Source organism: Petaurus breviceps, unplaced genomic scaffold (genome assembly GCF_028583685.1).
Source record: "Petaurus breviceps papuanus isolate PSGF00001 unplaced genomic scaffold, PetGlider_PUasm1.0 186, whole genome shotgun sequence".
In the NCBI taxonomy this organism is placed as follows: domain Eukaryota; kingdom Metazoa; phylum Chordata; class Mammalia; order Diprotodontia; family Petauridae; genus Petaurus; species Petaurus breviceps.
Window position 1 is genome coordinate 11,700,612 of NW_027185798.1, and position 6,291 is coordinate 11,706,902.

Consider the following 6,291-nt stretch of genomic DNA (forward strand, 5'->3'; position numbering starts at 1 on the left):
ACGGATTCCGTGGAATCAAGCAAGAGAAACAAAGAAGTCGTAGCAAAGCTCCCTTCCCTCCCTGCCACGGAATTGAAGCGCCATATGTTTTCAGTCATTTTCTCCATGTTTCTCTGATTTATCAGAAGAGCTGGAATCAAGGCACAGCGCACAATTGTGTGTGTGGTACGGTGTTCAGATCTCAGGAAGCAGCACCCAGAGAGATGGCAGAGCCTGGAGCACGAGTCACTGTAGCTAATGATTAATTTGGAAATGAATGGGAGCTCACATGTGCCAAAATATTCCTAGCAGCCCTATTTGTAATAGCAAAGAGCTGGGAACAAACTGTCTGCCTAATGATTGGGGAATGGGCTGGAAAAAATGAGGGGAATGTGGAATATTACTGCATCATAACAAATGAATGGGAGGAATTTATAGAAACATGGGGAGACTCACATGGAGTGAAGCAAAGGGAATCGTATATATGACGACGATGATAGTGTGAACCAAACTGAGGTCAAATTCAAGGAAACAGCTTGATTCCAAATGGATCCTTCCTTGAAGCCAGGGGCTGGCCCTGAAACTTCAGGGTAAGGATACTCCTGCTCATGAAATTCCATCTCCTCCGCAAATTACAGTCTTAGAAAGATGGGGGGGGCGGGGCACTAAGGAGGTAGGAGAGTTGCCTAGGAGAACACAGTCAATCTGTGTTAGAGGGAAGATTTGAACCCAGGCCTTCCTGGTTTCCAGGATGACTCTTCTATACACCGTCGTCTGCTGCTCCCTCATGGGAGCTTAATACATATGCATATACATAAGTTATTGTTTGTCCTTTGTTTCCGAAGAGAGCCAATGGCATCATGGGTGACGTCTTGACTTGTGTGCAAATTGAATTTCAGTGACACAGAGGCACACAGTCATTGGCCTCACTCTCTCTTCCACAGCCATCAGAGTTCACTGGCAAGATGACCTGTGATGGTCTAGGATGCAGTGATGACCTTGGCGTCTTTGATGCCTGACCAAGCTCAAAGCACTCCACAGTCCTTGCTTCAGCTGCCTCGTGGGCTTGGAACAGATTGTTGTCATCTACCCATTCCACTGGGGAAGTCTTCACAAGACCTCCTTCCCACTCACTGAGGGTCTGAGGCCCGTTGGTTCCTCTCGATCTCGTTTAGACTGTTTGGCAAGACAGTTTACTGGAGTATGGCCAGTGCCCATGATACAGCTTCTTGGAGACACAGGTGAACACTGAGGACCAGGTAAACACCAAAGGCATACGAGCAGCCCTGAAAAGGGCTTGGCAAGTCCTCACGTCAGAAGTGCTAGTCCTTCTAGTCACTGCAGACATATGTATGCATACATATATGTGTATTCTGTGTATATATGTGTATTTGTCTATTTATTTATAGAAAACACCTAGGGACAGAAGTCTAGATTTGTAGTCAGGATCCCTGGTTCAAATCCTGGCCCAGACACCTATTACCTTTGTGACCCTTGGGCAAGTAATTTCTCCTCTAACGGCCTCAGTTTCTTTCTCTGTAAAATGAAGGGCCTGTACTAGAAGGCTTGAAGGTAAATCTATGATCCTAGGATTCTCTGACATGAAACACACACATTCACAGCAGAGATGATCAAAACCCCCCACAAAAGGCATCCATTCATAAAGAGCCACTTTTCCCCGCTGTGACAGAGCTGAAACGCTCTGTCAAGATGTTGGCAGTCCTGTCTCCTGAATGACTGATGAAGTAGCCATGTTTTATTAGCTTTACTTAAAACTATCTACAAGTTGAACAACCTTCCTGAGCCCTTTGAACACTCTGGCAATTTGCTGGAGTGATGATTTCTTTTCTTTTCCTCCCCCCACCCCCTTCAAGCTACAGTAGCTAATCTGATCTGGGTGTTTTAGTAATTGTGTCAATTAATGTGAGCTGAGAGTAATTTCATTTGTGGGGATGGATACCAGGTGAATATGTAATTAGGGGAGGGTTGTCACTTTAAGACCTTATGGGTAAAACTCAGAGATCCATCACAAGGGGTGGGTTGAGATTTAAAAAAATATATATTGTTATTGTTAATAGATGTAATTTTTGACCTGAGACCAAACTGGAATTTTTGGTGTATTTCCTGAAAAATTTAAATTACAGTCTATATTCCTACATATAACAGGTGCAGAAAACATTTTTTAAAAGAAACAGTGTAACTTACCTTCCTTAAGTTAATTTACATTTATTTGTATGTTTGCTGTATTATCTCTCCCCCTAATTCCCCTCTCCCCTCACTCAAACAGAATGTAAGTCCTTCCAGGGCAGAGATTGCCTTATATTTAATTATTGTGTTTACTTTCCTTCTGTTTCTTTTGTATTTGTTTATATATGTTCTTGAACCTTGTGAGGAGGGATTGTTTCATATTTTGTCATTATATCCCTAGAGCCCAACCCAGTGCCTAGCAAATAGCAGGTGATTAATAAGGTTTGTTGAATTAAATAAACTTTTGGTAAAAATCTAGGCAGAGCATAGAGTAGTGGTTCTCAACTTTCCCCATGGCTGCAGAACCCTTCTATTTAAACAAAGCTTTGTCAGGACTCTTTATTAAAATCCTCTAAAATTATTTTTAATGTCTTTTAATAAACAATAGAAAGAAAGCTAGGTGGTGTAGTGGATAAAGCACCAGGCCTGGAGTCAGAAAGACCTGAGTTCAAATCTGACCTCAGACACTTACTAGCTGTGTGACCCTGGGCAAGTCACTTTACCCTGTTTGCCTCAGTTTCCTCATCAGTCAAATGAACTGGAGAAGGAAACGGCAAACCACTCTGGTATCTCTGCCAAGGAGTCAGACATGACAGAAATGACTCAACAAGAACAACGAACAACATAAAATCCATTAAACAAACAAACTTGGGGGTGTTTCAGTGTTCCTTGTAGCAGTTTGAAAAATACTGGCAGAGAGGACTGTTTTAAAATAGCTGCCTTTTGTTTTTACACCACAGCTATCTTCCCTTTAAACATTCCTCCCCTTGAGTCCTTCCTGATAACAATGGAAGCTGCAAAACCAGCTTATACTGCAATGGTATATACAGCATGCTACACCCACAGTCCTCCACCTTCCTGCTAAGGGGAGGGAGAGAGATTTCATTACCAGCTTTCCAGGACCAAGATGGTTCAGGACGGTTCATCAGAGTCCTTTTGCCTTTTGGTGGTGATATTATTTGTACAATTGCAGTCATTGTATATATTCTTCTCTGGGTTCAGATTTCTTGACTTTGCATCAGTTCATACAAGTCTTGTCGTGTTTCTCTGAATTCTTCACAATAGTCATTTATTATGGTTCAATAATATTCTTGGTGCAGTGGAAAGGATGCTGACTTGGAAGGGAGAAGATGAAAGTTTGAGTCCCCATGCTCCTACTTTTTGCCTGTGTGACCTTGGGCAAGTTACTGGTTCTCACATTTCCTTATGTGTAAAATTAAGGTGGCTGGACAAGATGACTTTTGAAGTCCCTTCCAGATCTAAAATTATGATCTCATAAATCCTAATATCTCTTCTGTTACATTTAAGTAATGCAATTTGTTTTGGTACAGTTGGTAGAGCACCGGCCTGAAGTCAGGAAGAACTGAGTTCAGATTTAGCTACAGACACTTAATAACTGTGACCCTGGGCAAATCACTTAACCCAAACTGCTTCAGCTTCCTCATCTGTAAAATGAGCTGGAGAAGGAAACAGCAAACCACTCCTGTATCTAAGTCAAGAAAACCTCAAATGAGGTCAAGAAGAGTTGGATATGACTAAACATCAAAAGATTAGACCTAAATCTGCAGTTAGAAGGAAGCTTAAAATTCATTTAGTCTGACCCTTTTCATTTCACAGATAAGGAAACTGAGGCCTCCAGAACTAGAGACAATAGGCACTTGCTTTATTTCTGAACTTTTTACCCAACATTGTTTTCACAGTGGAGCTTGGAAACTTTTTGTATTACCTGCGTTTTTTGCTCATGAATCATATGTGTCTAGATGTCTTATTAATCAGACTAACACACAAATGTGACTAGTCTATGAAGGACTCCAATATGTGAAGCTTCTCCAGAAATCAAGCAATGCCACTTAATTGGAAAGCTGGAACTGCAAAGTATATTTTGGTAAGGCAGATCTCGTTTATCAAAACAAGGAGAAATGCTCTAGTTTCTTTTATTTTTTAGCACCAAAGAAAGTTATTCCTTTTAAAATAATCCCTGAATTCTCTCTGTGAAGTAGGAAACATATTTTATTCTCTAAAAGAAATGGAAGACAATATTGAGACTTGGAAGGAACTGCTGAGATTCTCTAGCCCAAACTTGATTATTTCAGGTAACTGGTAACACTCAGAAAATGCATCGACTTGCTCAGGGTCACACACATTTCACACATAATTGAACTGAGACAGGGATTCAGACCTCACTCCAAATCCAATGTTTTGCTGCTAGTCTTCCACTGGCTAGGGTACTCAGATTTCCTACTGACTTGTTTACAAGAATAGCAGTTCATTTTACAGCTCTTTCTTTTTTTCTTTTTATTGATATCTTTTGGTTTTATATCCCTTTTATTTGAAAATATATCTTTCTCCTTCCCCCTACCCAGACAGTTATCTCTTGAAACAAAGAATAAAAGAAAAGGAAAAAATCATTTCAGTCAAACTCATTAAACATCAATGGAAACTGACAGGTTATGTAACAGTCCACCACCTCTCCAAAGAAGGGGAGAAAAGTATTTCCACAACTCTTGTTTTGGGTCCAACATTCTTCAGTAGTATAATTTCACAGCATTGAGTTCTGGGTTTTTAAAAAATATTTCTATTTCATTTTTTCTTAATTACATGGAAAAAAATTTTAACATCCATTTTAAAAATTATTTTTTAGTTCCATGCTTTTTTAAAAAAAATCTCTTTTCATATTATAGTTCTCTATATTCTTTTCCTAGTTCTGTTTAGTTCATTTTGCATCAGTTCATATATGCCTTAAATTATCTTTTTTTGAACTTAACAAACACCAAAATGGTGAGCATTCCTATAAACCCGTGCAGGATTACATATGAAACTAAATTTATCTTCTGTACTGCTTTCTTAAGTTCCTAGAAGCCTTCCTATGCTTCTCTGTGTTTGTCCGATGAGATAATGTCTGTAATGGTCTCACAGCAGGTGCTTAATAAATGCTCATTACCTTCCTTCCTTCTTCACATTCACTGTTTTCATTGTTGGGTACTATTCCATTAGTTAGCATGATTTGTTTAGCCATTCCCAGATTGATGGGCACCTGTTTTCCTAGTTCTTTGATACTACAAGAAAGTACTGTCATAAATATTTTGATGGTCCTTTAGGACCTTTATTTTTTTAACTTTTCCCTTTTTTAAGGCATAAGACTGGCTGTGGTATCTCTAGGTCAATGGGTCTAGACATTTTTTATACCTGCCTTCTTAGAGGGAGTTCTCCAGCTCATGTGTTCAAAAGTGCAGGGGGAGCTATGAAACACCTAAAAATTCACATCCATCTGCATAGAGATTATTATATAATACTGTCATTCTACAAAAGTCCAACCCATGGGCTGAAAATTCCCTGTGTCCCAAACTGGAACCTTAGAATAGATTGATTGGGTAAATGGAGAGCCTTAAATACACTACAATTGGAGTCCATTCTAGATTTATAATTAAATTCAGAAGTGTTGGGAATTTATGGGTTTTTTAAAAAGTGTTTTCTAGGGATTTTAGTTGCCTATTGTCTCAATGTCTATTAACAGGGTGACCTGGTTGCTAAAAAAGCTGCCATAATCTTAGGCCTACTGCCTAGAAGGAGGGAAGCAGTCTCACCCTGCTCTGCTCTGTTCAGACCACATCTGGACCATTATGTTCAGTTGTGAGTACCACATTTTAGGAAAGACAGTGATAGGCTGGAAAGTGTCCAGAGGAAGACAATCAGGATGGTGAATGGCGCCAGTAGCTGCCATGTAATGGGTTTGCATCTTAAATTGGAGTTGATTTAGGCAGGGATATGACAGGTGTATTCAAGAACTGAAAAAGCTGTCATTTGAAAGAAAGATTAAACTTGTCTTGCTTGACCCCCTGAGAACTGAACTAGGAGCAATGGGTGGAAGGCAGAGAGGCAGGTTCCAACCTGATGTAAGGCGGGGTTGCTTAATGATGAGAGTGGTCCAAGGGTAGAATGTGCTGTTTACTCTCAGTGTGGGGTCTTTAAGCAAAGCTGGAGGATCTCTTCTCAGATGTATATATGCCTATTTTTCATGTATCTATCTATCTATCTATCTATCTATCTATCTATCTATCTATCTAT